Below are 14,979 nucleotides of genomic sequence, written 5' to 3' on the forward strand. Positions count from 1 at the left end.
TTCGCTTTCTTCCACGTTTCGGTCGTATGTTGTTGTAAAGTATATTAAGGAATGTGTTCGTTTCCGTTGCGTTGAGAGTAATCGAATACAGAAAAAAAAAAAAGAAAAAGAAAAAAATGATACGCCGACAGACAAAATAGATTGGAGGATGAGAAAACGAATAATATAATTAATATGATGTGATATAATAATAATAATATTATAATAATAACTACTATAATAATAATAATAATAATAATAATAATAATAATAATAATATAATAATAATAATAATAATAATAATGAAGAGAATAGTCGAATACAATATTCATAGGGGGAGATAATAAAGTTAGCGTAGACCGGACCACAACAAAGGGAGACAATCGGATAATAGGAATATTGTTAGAGAATAAAAAGAGATTGTTGATTCTTCTTGTTATTAACCAAATAAATGTCGTAAGCTGAAGAGAAAAAAACTCATATTTAAAAAATTTGGCCAGAAAACTATTAGTCCTTCAAATATCAATCGATTTAAATGACCCTCATCTTGGCAAAAACTCTCAAACCTGGGACTTCGCGAAGTCTTCAAGGAATCTCAGATTTGAGACTTTTGCCAAGGTGAGGGTCATTTAAATCGATGGATATTTGAAGGATGAGTTTTCTGGCCAAATTTTTAAATATGGATTTTTTTCCAGATTACGACAGTAATGTTGTATCGTGTTGTTGTAAAGTATTATAATGTAAAACTGTCTTTGTATTGATGAGACAGGAGGTTGGTGAATGGAATAATATCACGGGGTAATGTAGAGAGTTTATAAATGAAAAACTAAATAAACTTGAGATTTTATATAGATAGTATGCGCTTGGCTCAGGAGTTCACAACATTGCCATCCGGAAGTATAACGGACCAACACACAAAACTATGTGTAACCATGAACATTTATAGTCGGGGTAATACAGTTTAGTGAGTATCACTCACAAACGCGGTTGGCAAAATACAATGACAAAGGCTTGAGTGACGTCATCTTCGAACGATCTATTGATGAGACGGGAGGTTGGTGAATGGAAGAATATCACGGGGTAATGAAGAGAGTTTCTAAATATTTTTTTTTTTAACTTGAGCTTTTATATAGGACAATATCCACTACAGTGTTTAAAGCGCTTGTAATATCCAGACTATAGATAGAACAAAGATGACGTCACACAAGCCTTTGTTATTGTTTTTTGCCATCCGCGTTTGTGAGTTGTTCTCACTAAACTGTATTAACCAGACTATAAAAGTTCATGGTTACACAGAGTTTTGTGTGTTGGTCCGTTATACTTCCTTCCGGATGGCAATGTTGTGAACTCCTTGGCCAAGCGCATTCTATCTATAAAGTTCATGGTAACACATAGTTTTGTGTGTTTGTCCGTTATACTTCCGGATGGCAATGTTGTGAGCTTCTTAGCCAAGCGCATACACTCAAGAGTCTGATTGATAGAATAGGATTCAATAGCCTGATGTCACGTCGCCCAGCAACGAGCAGCTTGGTTCTAGGCAAAGAAAATCGGTACTTTTTAAGTTACTCTGCGTCATTAGGGGGGAAGTGACGTCAAGCTGACTGTTGAAGCGTATAATTTAGTGAGAAGTAATCATAAAAATTGCTGTCTAAAAACAATAATGAAGAGCCAGATGACGTCAACTTCGTGCCTTCTATATGTTTCATGGCAGTCAGTGCGGCTATGTGGTCTAGTGGTATGACACTCGCTTTCGGATTGGAAGCGTCGCTCGGGGCATAGTTGAGTCCTTGGAAAAGGCTCTTTACTCACATTCTCTCACCGTACTCGCACGTTTCCTCTTTTTAAAAGAGTTTAGCTGCTATTATAAACGACTTGTCTTATCACCCACTAATGTGCGGCTATGTGGTCTAGTGGTATGACACTCGCTTTCGGATCGGAAGGTCCTGGGTTCCAATCTCGCGCCGTGTCTAGTTGAGTCCTTGGAAAAGGCTCTTTACTTACGTTCTCTCACCGTACTCAGGTTTAAAATGAGTACCTGGCCGTTAACAGCGTTGTCTCTATCCGAAAAAAAATTGTAATATCGCCTAACAGGCGTCATGTCTCGTTCTAGATGTTACCTGTTGCTATTGGTCATGGACCCATTGTAAAGCGCTTTGAGCACGTTTAGTGGGTATTGCGCTATGTAAAAGCTCTTTTAAAAAAGGCTGCCTCTATTCTCATTCCCCCCCCCCCCCCCCCCCGGCCGATTGGATTACCGAAAAAATCGTCGCCGGCTTTTTGCGATTTGGATTTGATTGATTTTTTTTTTAATTGTGCAACTTGTGACAAGAAACTTAACAAATTACTGCATTACAACCTTTGGATTAAACATACAACAATTGTGGACTACTATTATGAAGACTAGCATCCTAGACTAGGGGGATGAGAATAGTCACTTCGTTTTAAAAAAAAACAGTCATTCGCTACTGCATGGGCGTGAGTTCAGGACGAGATCTAATTGTTTGCAGGTGGGGTAATCAAAATGATAATGGAGATTATAGTTGCTATGAAAATGCTCTCCAAATAACGCAAAATATTGCACATTATAACGAGCTACCCCCCCCCCCCCGCCCCTAATTATTGCATTTGGATTGCAGACCCGTGCACCATAGTTTTGCCAAATCAAATCTGTGTGAATTGACACTGAGATAACCACGCCTCTCGGACAGTCGTCAAATCGTAAACAATGACACAGGTTTACTATCGGTGGTATGTATCTATGTAAAATACACACTTGATCATAGAACCAACACAGAAAACTATGTGTAAACTTAAACATTTTTATTATGATCGAGATAATAGGATTCAGTAGTCTGATGTAACGCCGCCTGGCAACGGCGGCCATCTTGGTTCTAAACAAAGAAAATCATTACTTTTTATTCTTCATGCTGGCTAGAACTTTTCATTACCTTTTCATATGCCTTGTGATCAGAATGTGTAAAAGTCAAAACATTATCAAATTTATGTGTTTTTTTTTCTCCTCTGGAAATGCTTTTATGCTCGCCGGAGAAATATTTCATACAGGCGTCCGCCATTGTTCCGATAGTTTAGAGCCAGTGTTACTAAGTTGCCATGCGTCATTAGGAACGAAGTGACGTTACGACTGTCGAAGACGATTGTACGACAATTAGTATCCATGTGGCGGTATAAAAACAATAACAGTGATCAGAGAGGGGTCGATATCATTCATGTCATTGTCTGGAAACAAAAAAAAAAAAACTAAGTTTGTCCGAGCTTTTGTGAAAGTGTGTCATAAATTCCATGTTTTGATCGGTCAAAAATCTACTGGTTACTTCATGAGATGAAGTGAGTAGAAAAGTGCCAGAAGACAATAGAGAATAAAAAGTTTTCGCGACGATGGTTGGGTTTGAACCTGCGACCTTATTGGTACGACAACTCCACCTGGCCGGTGAGAGCGTGACTCTACCGTATGAGCTATCCACGAACACAAAAATATTCGTTTCAAACTCAGTCATTCCTAGAGCTCTCTCTCTCTCTCTCCTCATCTCTCTCCTCTCTTCTCTCTTCTCTCCTCTCTCTCTCTCTCTCTCTCTCTCTCTCTCTCTCACCGACTTCTGGAGACCGCGGGTTCACCACACAACCACCGCGAAGTTACCTGGCCAGCAGTTAAGCTTCATAGCCAATATTCTCAACACAAACATATAACATAGAAACGATTGAGACATTGAGTCTGCTCCGGTATATGGGGTGAATTTTTAATTCAGAAACGTGAGTGGAGCAGGCACTTATGTTGGTAACAACAGGGGCAGGGAGGGACAAGTTCATACACAATTGAACACAATTTAGTGGCTATTGCGCTATATAAAAGCTCGAGTTTTTCTTCTTTTTTATTTTCTTTTTTGTTTTGTTTGTTTGCCTAAACGTGGAAAGTTTCTTTCCTTTTTTTTTTAAATAAACGATGGGATTATTTTTATGACAATGATTACCTTATAGCGATCTCTTGAGAAACGGTATCCTTACAACTGACAATTGGGATGAAAGGCCTTTTTAAATGAACACAAAAGGGATTTTAAAAGGATAACTGAGCCTATCAAAGCACGTCATTGATACACGGTCTTACAGGCATTCATAGTCTCTATTGAAATACGGAGTTCCACAATGATCTGTCCCTGGTCTCATTTTTTTCCCTCTATTTTACCACAAATCAAAAGAACTGGGACAATATCTAGTTCATCGAATGGTCACGGTAAAATAATAATAATAATATGACAAAGGCAAATATAACAAAATGGAGCATAGCGCCATATCCACTAAACGTGCTCAAAGCTCTAACCAGGGGCATTAATGTTTGTGTATGTGAGGGGGGGGGGGGGGGGGGGCCGAGTCGTTAAGGCTGTGATCCGGAAGGTCCCGGGTTTCAGGCGCGTTTCAGGCACTTTCGTTTTTTTCTTTGTGCAAGATTATTAAACCCCACATTTTCTCACTTGGACAATATGGGTGATTCCTGTTGACATCAGACATATTGTTTGATGAATTATCTATATTCTAACATGGAATGCCCAGGCGACGGGATCTTATGATGCCGTTGCGAACAGCGTTATCTATGTCCGAAAAAAAAATGTAATATCGCCTAACAGGCGTCATGTCCCATCCTACATGTTAAATGTTGCTGTTGGCCAGGGACCCCTTGTAAAAAGAATTGTAATATGGCCTAACATGTATCGTCCTACATGTTAAATGTTGCTATTGGCCAGGGACCCCTTGTAAAGCGCTTTGAGCACTTTTAGTGGATATTGCGCTATATAGGGAATGAGATTAGCGGAAGAGTAGCGTCCCTTGATTGGACGTCACCCATTGTCTGTGACGTCACCGGCGGAAAAGTTATTAGAGAGAGAACTGCATATTGGTTGTGCGCATGCGTCTCTCGTCCTCCGCCGGTGACGTCACAGACTATGGGTGACGTCCAATCAAGGGACGCTACTCTTCCGCTAATCTCATTCCCTATAACTTTAGTTTTTAATATATTTTTTTAAGGGCGTAATTTTTAATATTTTATAAAATAGGCACACAGCAACGTGTAACGTGCAGAACGACTTATCAAGCGTGTTAGACGATATTACAATATTTTTCCCCCGACAGACAACACTGTTTACGGCCATGCATTCATTTATACCTGAGTACGGTGAGACAATGTGAGTAGAGATCAATTATCAACAAGGACTCGACAAGGCGCTGCCCAGAGCGGGATTTGATCCTTGGGACACTCCGATCCGAAGGCAAGTTTCATTCTACCCGACCCTGTTTCACGACCACTGGATGTTTTTTTCTTTTTTTTTTGTTTTTTTTTTTTTTTTGTTTGATTAGTTTTCTTTTTCGGCCAAAGGTGTTTCATTGTCGTCGTAGAATGTATAGATGCTATGCGTTTAAGTAAATTAACGTACCAACACACAGAACGATGTGTAACCCTAGTCGTTTATTGATGCTGTGCGCTTAGCCAAAAAACCTCACAACACCCGCCAGCCGGATATAACATACCAACACACAACACGATGTGTAACCCTAAAAGTTTATTGATGCTGTGCGCTTATCCAAAAAGCTCACAACATCCGCCAGCCGGATATAACGTACGTAACGACACTCAAAACTATGTGGTCTAGTGGTATGACACTCGCTTTCGGATCGGAAGGTCCTGGTTTCGAGCCTCACTCGGTGCATAGTTGAGTCCTTGGAAAAGGCTCTTTACTCACATTATCTCACCGTACTCAGGTGTAAAATGAGTACCTGGCCGTTGACAGCTTTGTATCTGTCGAAAAATAATTGTAATATCGCTTAACAGGCGTCATGTCTTGTTCTACATGTTGTGTGGTGCTGTTGGATAGGGACCCTTTGTAAAGCACTTTGACGATGTTCAGTGGATTTTGTTCTATAGATAGTATGCAGATGACGTCACTCAGGTCTTTTTTATTGTTTTTGCCATCCGCGTTTATGAGTAATGCTCGCTGAACTGTATTAACCCGACTATAAACGTTCATGGATACACACCGTTTTGTGTGTTGGTCCGTTATACTTCCGGATGGCAATGTTATGAGCTTCTTAGCTAAGCGCATACTATCTATATAAAGCTCAATTTATTTATTGTTTAAAGCTCAACCATAAACGTTTATAGATAGTATGCGCTTGGCCAAGGAGTTCACAACATTGCCATCCGGAAGTATAACGGACCGACACACACACACTCTGTGTAACCATGAACTTTTATAGTCTGGTTAATACAGTTTAGTGAGAACAAATCACAAACGAGGATGGCAAAAACAATAACAAAGGCCTGAGTGACGTCATCTGCATACTATCTATAGTCTAATTTTTAGAATTAAGATAAGATAAGGTAAGATACACTTTATTGATCTTTATATGGAAATCACAATACAATTCGGTAATATCTATATAAAAGAAATATCAAATGCTAATAAAGTAAATAAAACTTGGCAAAGAATATTAAAAGTCTTTAGTGACAATTAATTAATCATAACATTGGCTGTCTATAAACAATAGCAAATAGCTAAGTGTGTCAGTTTCGTTCCATCTGTAATATGTCACAGAACCAAATGAAGACAACAACAGTTCATACTTCCGTACAATCCTCGCAGGTGTGGCCTCCGACGTGAACAAGTTAACTGTCCGTTACTGTAAAAAAAACAAACACGTATTTAAAAATTTGACCAGAAAGCTCTTCCTTCAAATATCGATCGATTTAAATGACCCTCATGTTTCCAAAAGCTCTCAAATCCTGGGACTTCGCGAGGTCTTTCTTCAGTCCCAGATTTCAGAGTTTTTGCCAAGGACCAGGGTCATTTAAATCGATCGATATTTGAAGGATGAGTTTTCTGGCTAAATTATTTTTAAATACGTGCTTTTGCAAGGGTACTGCAGTTACATTGGTTAATTGCTGAAGTTAGGAGACTCCAAATGTCGGGAAGTGACACTTGAGCAGTTTTATGGTATTTTGGTGAGGATTAGTGACAGTCGTGGTTGATGGGTAATGTTAGGACGAGAGGATTTGTGACCCTTCGCCTCAAAACGGTATTAAGTCGGCATGGTTAAGTTGTTGAAAATTGAATTTATAGCCAGAAATAACAGACTTGTGTTGAGTTTATATGATTTATTGAGGAGAATGGATAGCATATTTTAGGGTGCTTATGCCAACAATTTATATTTTTGATAAGTTTAACATTTAATTCGGCTTTTAAGCATCTAGTTCGTTCCGAAATAATACCGTTTTGAGACGATGGGTCACATTTGGTTCTGGTTGAGTAGGTGGGAAAGTACAACGTAATTCTGTTTTTATTATAGATAGTGTGCGCTTGGCTGAGGAGCTCACAACATTGCCATCCGGAAGTATATAACAGACCAACACACAAAACTTTGTGTAACCATGAACGTTTATAGGGAGAATTACTCATAAACGCGGATGGCAAAAAACAATAACAAAGACCTGAGTGAGGTCAACTTCGAACTATCTATAGATAGAACGAAGTTAACGCCACTCAGGTATTTGTTATTGCTTTTGGCATCGGCATTTGTGAGTAATTCTCACTAAACTGTATTGACCAGACTATGAAGGTTCAAGGTTACACATTGGTTTTGTGTGTTGGTCCGTTATACATCCGGATGGCGATGTTGTGAGCTTCTTAGCCAAGCGCACAGCATGTATGGAGCTTGTCGTGCTTGGTGATTTATTTTTTTCTCAACCTGCTGATGCAATGCGATTAGTTATACTACTCACAACCTCCACCAGAAGCATATAACGAACCAACACGCACAAGTATGTGCATCATTAACGTTTATAGTCGGATTGAGAAAATTGAATGAGAATTACTCTTTAAAATGGCTGACTAAAAACAATAACAAAGAGCTGAGTGACGTCAACTTCGTTCCTTCTATAGGTGGTGGGTTTGTTCGTAGTCATCGTTAACATAATATAGCCTGACACTAGAACCCTCAAGGACTGGCAGTTTGACGTCATATTTAGGTTTGTGTAGCGTCTAGTGAGTTGCGTTAGTAGAGCTCATGGAAACGAGTCATTTCAATGGTTAACTATTGAATACAACTCACGATTTGTTATCTTTTGTGGCAAAAGACTGGCATTTTGACGGCATTTTTGGTCAGTGTCAGGATATAAGTTTACGATGGCTACGGTTTGTTCCGGTGCATTTCCGACATCATGATGTTGTTGAGGATGATGAGGTTGATGATGATGATGATGATGATGATGATGATGATGATGATGATGATGATGATGATGATGATGATGATGGTGATGATGATGACGATGATGATGATGATGATGATGATGATGATGATGATGATGATGATGATGATGATGATGATGATGATGATTCCAAGATGCTTCAAAGAATCTCTAATTACTCCACTCTTGAAAAAAGAAAAAAAATTAGACAGCGACCAAATTAAAAACTACATGCCAGTCTCGAACCTTCAATTCATTTCAAGATTAATAGAGATACTCATTGTCAAACGTCTCAACAACCACATGAATTTCAACAATTTGCATACTGTTTTCAATCCGCCTATAGGGAATGAGAATAGCGGAAGAGTAGCGTCCCTTGATTGGATGTCACCCATAGTCTGTGACGTCACCGGCGGGAAAGTTATTAGAGAGAGAACGTCATGTTGGTTGTGCGCATGCGTCTCTCGTCCTCGCTTCCGATGAAAGCGGCTTGAGACACTTCAAAACCAAATTGACGTTCTCTCTGTAAGGTGACGTCTACTCTTCCGCTAATCTCATTCCCTATAGATAGTATGCAGATGACGTCACTCAGGCCTTTGTTATTGTTTTTGCCATCCGCGTTTGTGAGTTGTTCTCACTAAACTGTATTAACCAGACAATAAAAGTTCATGGTTACACAGAGTTTGTGTGTTGGTCCGTTATACTTCCGGATGGCAATGTTATGAGCTTCTTAGCCAAGCGCATACTATCTATAAGCAATCTCACAGCACAGAAACAGCACTTTTGCGTGTCCACAATGATATTGTCGACCTACTTGACACAAACGATAATGTAATACTACTGCTGCTGGACCTACGTGCCGCGTTCGACACTGTGGATCATGCAATACTACTAGACCGAATGCAGAGGCTCTTTGGAATCGGAGACAAAGTTCTAGAATTGTTTTCATGCTATCTACGAGATTGGTCACTACGCGTTATCATAAATGATTCCCTTTCATCACCAATAAAGCTGCGATTTGGCGTTCCACAGGGTCCTGTGCTTGGCCCTTATATGTTCACACTGTACACAAAGCCCTTAAGCAACATCATCACGACCTTCTGTCTCAGTCTTAATCTCTACGCCGATGATACCCACTCCCATTTCATCAAATAAAACCACCAAAGAAAACAATAGATCGAATCGCAGCATGTCTAGATAACGTTAAATCATGGATGACAAACAACAAGCTTACATTCAATGAGGACAAAATCTGAGCTGATTGTATTCAAAAAGACTGGAAAGGATATAATATGTGCGGCTATGTGGTCTAGTGGTATGACACTCGCATTCGGAACGGAAGGTTCTGGGTTCGAGCCTCGCGCTCGGCGCATATTTGAGTCCTTGGAAAAAGGCTCTTTACTCACATTCTCTCACCGTACTCAGGTGTAAAATGATTACCTAGCCGTTAACAGCGTTGTCTTTGTCCGAAAAATTCTAATATCGCCTAACAGGCGTCATGTCCCGTCCTACATGTTAAATGTTGCTGTTGACTACGGACCCCTTGTAAAGCGCTTTGAGCACATCTAGTGGATATTGCACTATATATAGCTCAATCTTTTTTTTATATACTCATTGACCAAATGTCGTCGGAGAATCTGTTATTAAAAATTCCAACGTCGTTCGAGACCTTGGTTTCTATTTTGCCACTCACCTAGACATGCGCACATACAACAAAGTGTTGTCACGCGGTTCATAACGGTTTCTAAATGATATTCAGAACACGAAATGTTACTGATGACGAAACATGCAAAACACTCATCCATGCCCTTGTGACCAGCAGCTTGGATTATTGTAACTCTCTCTCTCTCCTGTACGGCCCGCCAAAATACATCGCTGAACAGACGCTGAACATTTGATGCAAAACAAAGCCGATTGTATAAAAAAAGAGCTTTTATATAGCGCAATTTCCACTAAACGTGCTCAAAGCGCTTTACAAGGGCTCCCTGGTCAACAGCAACATATAACATGGAGGACGAGACATAACGTGAGACAACGCTGTTAACGACCAGGTACTCATTTTACACCTGAGTACGGTGAGAGAATGTGAGTAAAGAGCCTTTTCCAAGGACTCAACTATGCGCCGAGCGCGAGGCTCGAACCCAGGACCTTCCGATCCGAAAGCGAGTGTCATACCACTAGACCACATAGCCGTATAGATACAAGGACAAAGACTTGGGACCATATAACACCGGTCCTTAAGTCACTACACTGGCTTCCGATTGCGAAAAGAATTATATAGAAAATCGCATGTTTTGCTTACAATTGCCTTCACCATTCATCACCTGAATACCTTGAATGCCTTGTCGGGGAATATAGACCAACTCGATCTCTTCGATCCGCCAGTTCTTCGCTAATGGATAAAAACATCCCAAGAACAAAGTTTGCTGAGCGTGGTTTTGCATTTTCGGCTCCAATCGTACGGAATTCTCTACTACCTAAAATCCTACAATGTGAAAGTCTGTCAGTCTTCAAACGGCATTTAAAAACCGATCTTTTTCATTCTGCTCTTCGTGATTCTATGTGAACTTTGAGCAAGATGTGTGTGTGTGTGTGTGTGTGTGTGTGTGTGTGTGATCGTTGTGGTGATTTCGTAGTCGAATAAATGAACTTGTGTGATACCCCCCAAAAAACTAAAAAAACTATTGTAAAGCACATCTGAGCTCTATTTGTGGATACTGGCGCTATATCAAATAATAATTATAATTATTTTAAAAAATAGTTATAATGATCATGATGATGATGATGAGTTAATTATAGACGTATCAGAAAAATGGTCCATGAAATATCGATCGATTTAAATGACCCTAATCTTAGCAAAACCTCACGAACCTGAGCGCCTCGCGGCCAAATTACGTGTTTATGTTCCAGAGTACACCAGCGTTCAACTCTCCCCGGGCCAAATATTGATGACTGTATAGCTACGCTTGGAAGAATAAAAAGAAAAAAAAAACTAAACAAAAACTAATATTTCTTAACCCCCCCCCCCCCCACACACACACACACAGATACACACAGATACACACACTCCCTCCTTTCTCTTCTTGTCCTGATCTTTCCAATACAAGCAAACAGATTAAGTAACGCTAATCATCTCTTATCCGATTTATCTCCCCTTGCTGATGACGTCACGGGATTGGCCTGTGGGACGGGAATAAATGAAGTTAACTCCTTAACAGCGAGGGTTTTTCTTTTTTCTTTTGAATGTTAATACATTTACTCCAATCACTATTATTAACCGTAGCCATCATTAACTCGTAGCCTGACACTAGAACCCACTAGGACTTATAGTTTGACGTCAATTTCTAGGTTTGTACATTGCCTAGTGATTTGTCGATAGTAGAGCTCAAGGAAACAAGTGATCCCATTGGTTGAATTATTGAATACAACTCACGATTTGTTTTCTTTACTGGCCAAAGACGTGTCTTTTGACGTCATTTTTTGGTCAGTGTCAGCGTAGCCATCGTTATGTTATAGCCTGACACTGAAATCCCAAAAGGACTGGCAGTTTGACGTCATTATTTTTTTTTTTTTTTGCACCGCCTAGTGAGTTGTCGTTAGTAGAGCTCATGGAAACAAGTGATTCCATTGGTTGAACTATTGAATACAACTCACGATTTGTTTTCTTTTGTGGCCAATGACTGGCATTTTGACGTCATTTTTTGGTCAGTGTCAGGCCATAACTTTACGAAGGCCACGGTCGTAGTGTCAGGCCATAAGTTTACAAAGGCGATGATTTAATCCGTGTAAGAGGGAACATAGCCACGCCCCTCGCCCTTTAACCCCAAATGTCCGAACCGTCTATAGGTGCAATGCATTTAGTCAAAAACCTCAAAAAACCGTAAGCCGGATATGACCTACCAACACACAAAACTATGTATGACCTTAAACGGTTATAGTCTGGTTGATACGATTTAGTGAGAACTACTCTTAAAAAACAATATAAAAGAGCTGAGCGACGTTAGTTTCGTTCCTTCTGCAGTAGGAACGAAGATGACGCAACTCATATCTTTGTTCGTAATTTAGACATCTTGTTAGTGATTAGTTCTCACTAAATTATATCAATCAGACTATAAGCGTTAAAGGAACAGTTTTGTGAGTTGGCATACCCATACCAAGCACCCGACGTCCTCTGCCGTTTTTTTTTTTTTCGAGCTTGGTATGGGTAGGTCTAGAGACTCTTCTCTTTATTCTTAGTATGTTGTCCGTGCCCGGCGTCTTTATCCGGAAGACGGCAGAGGACGGCAGTGCCGGGTCGTCGGAGTCAGTCTTCGGTGTGGGTTAGCCCTTAGCCCTAACACCGGTACCCTGAAAAATCTTAGTCTTAGAAGCCCTGCAGAGCCATTGCCGGTTTCTATAGCGTGAAACTGACAATAGCAATTGCTTGCTATCTTTTGGATAGGACGCCAGTCAATCGCGAAGTACTTTCCGCCAAAATTTAACAGACTCAGCAACGCATTCACTGCTAGGTGGACAAGGGGGTCAGGAGAAAATCTCGACTTCACCCGGGACCGATCTTGGTCCCTTTACGGGTGAAGCAAACTGAGCTACCGCCCCCGCCCCCCGCCCCCCCCCCCACCTTTAAAAATCACATTGCTAAAAACGTAGCCAAAAAAAAAAAAACACCTTAAGTTGCATTTTTATCAACTACAATTTTTTTTAAAAATAATTATTTATTGTCTTAAAGATGAACGTTAGCGGGAGGGGGGGGGGGGGGGGGTGAGCGTTGAAAGGGGGGGGGGGAGGGGGAGCTCAGTTGGTAAAGTGACAGAGATCGATCCCGGGTGCAGTCGGGATTTTTCTCTAATCCCCTTGTTCACCCAGCAGTGAATGAATGAGACGCGGAGTCTATAATATTTTGGCGGAAAGTACTTTGCGATAGACTAGCGTCCTATCCAAAAGATAGGAAGCAATTGCTATTGTATGTTTCACGCTATAGAAACTGGGATAAACTCCAGCTCCTAGGACGCAATGGCTCTGAAGGACTATTTTATTTAGTGTCTTAAAGATAAAAATGTTTATCTTATTTACCTCATGCAAGAATCCCCGTAGTAGTTTAAAAATCAAATTTTCTCTAAAATAAATTTAGGGAGTCTTAAATGTTAGTCGAGAGTGTTCGTCCATTTTTGATATTATAATTATTATATCATATTTTTATAGAACAGAGACAACACTGTTGATGGCCAGGTACTCATTTTAACCCCCCCCCCCCACCCACCAACCCCCACCCCAAATAATAAAAAATGTCTTTAAATGTTGAGATGTACATTAGAGATCAAAATGGGAACATCGTTGGTTGCATCATACATTCTACACATAAAAAAGGGGAAGAGAGGGAGGGAGATAGAGAGAAAGGGAGGAAGAAAGAGAGAGAGCGAGAGAGAGAGAGAGAGAGAGAGAGAGAGAGAGAGAGAGAAGGGGGGGAGATAGAAAGAGAAAGCGAGAAAGAGGGGGAAGAGAGAGGGGTAGAGAGTGAGAGGGGGGGGGGGGTAGTGAGAAAGAAAGAAACAAAGAAAAAAAGAAAGAAAGAAAGAGAGAGATGAGAGAAATAGAGAGAGAGATAGAGAGAGATGAGAGATATTTAGATAGATAGATAGATCGATAGATATTATTTATTTAAAATATTTACCACAATGTTATTATTAGATCGATAGATAGATAGATAGATAGATAGATAGATAGATAGATATAGAGAGAGTGAAAGAGAGAGAGAGAGTGTGTGTGAGAGAGAGAGAGAGAGAGAGAGAGAGAGAGAGAGATAGAGCGAGAGAAAGAGAGAGAAATAATAGCCCAATCCAAGATTATGAGCTGTTGACCAATGTCCACTGTCTGACAAGACAGTCCAATAGTCCGGGCTAAACACATACTCCTGGCCGCTGTCAGGGTGGTAATGATGTACTCAAGACTCGATCTCCAGACCTCTTCACCTTACTGCTCTAACACTTCACTCAGCTGTCCACCCTGGTCAAGAAATTGCTTTTGATCTCCTTCTCGTTGACCGGCTGTCGCGATTGAAGTGATGGCTGACCAGTGTGGTGACCATTGGCAACGTGTCTTTGAAGATGATGGTGTGTGGGTTAGATTAAAAATAAATTGTGTTTTATATAACGCAATATCCAATTAACGTGCTCAAATCGCTTTACAAGAGGTCCCAAGCCAACAGCAATGTATATATATAGAACAAGACATTTCACATGTTAGGCGATTAATATTACAAATTTTCGTGCAATGACAACGCTGTTCAGAGTAGGAACTCATTTTACACTTGAGTACGGTGAGATAATGTGAATAAAGAGCCTTTTCCAAGGACTTAACTATGCGCCGCTTCAAGCGGGACTCGAACCCAACACCCTCCGATCCAAAGGCGAGTGGCATACCATTAGGCCATATAGCCGCACATTCGCCGCACAAATAGATTATTGTCAGGTCACCGACCTGGCCATCCACGTGACCAATGAACAATGAACGTATCTGAAGAATTGCCTGGTCTTTGATACGAGACTGGAGTGTCCGGCTAAGTGTGTTTTGATATGACTCTGGCATTGAGACCGGAAAGTCAAGGTTTGAGTCCTGATCAGAGCGGCGCATAGTTGAGTACACAGAAACGGGTATTTCCTCATTTTATCTCATTACTAAGTTGTGCGGCTATGTGGTCTAGTGGTATGACACTCACTTTCGGATCGGAAACTGCTTGGTTCGAGCATCGCTCGGCG

The 14,979-nt window shown here is 40.5% G+C and overlaps 2 protein-coding genes across 5 annotated transcripts in view; both read left to right on the forward strand.

Annotated features, from left to right (window-relative positions):
- Positions 1-14,979, forward strand: part of LOC144974521 (protocadherin-like wing polarity protein stan) — a 411,532-nt gene that overhangs the window by 279,850 nt on the left and 116,703 nt on the right. The window lies entirely within an intron of this gene.
- LOC144974505 (globin-like) overlaps positions 1-14,979 on the forward strand; it is a 47,306-nt gene that overhangs the window by 29,369 nt on the left and 2,958 nt on the right. The gene's annotated exons all lie outside the window — the stretch shown is intronic.

This window comes from Berghia stephanieae, chromosome 6 (genome assembly GCF_034508935.2).
Source record: "Berghia stephanieae isolate SIO BIC M18660-M18661 chromosome 6, UCSD_Bste_1.3, whole genome shotgun sequence".
Taxonomy (NCBI): domain Eukaryota; kingdom Metazoa; phylum Mollusca; class Gastropoda; order Nudibranchia; family Aeolidiidae; genus Berghia; species Berghia stephanieae.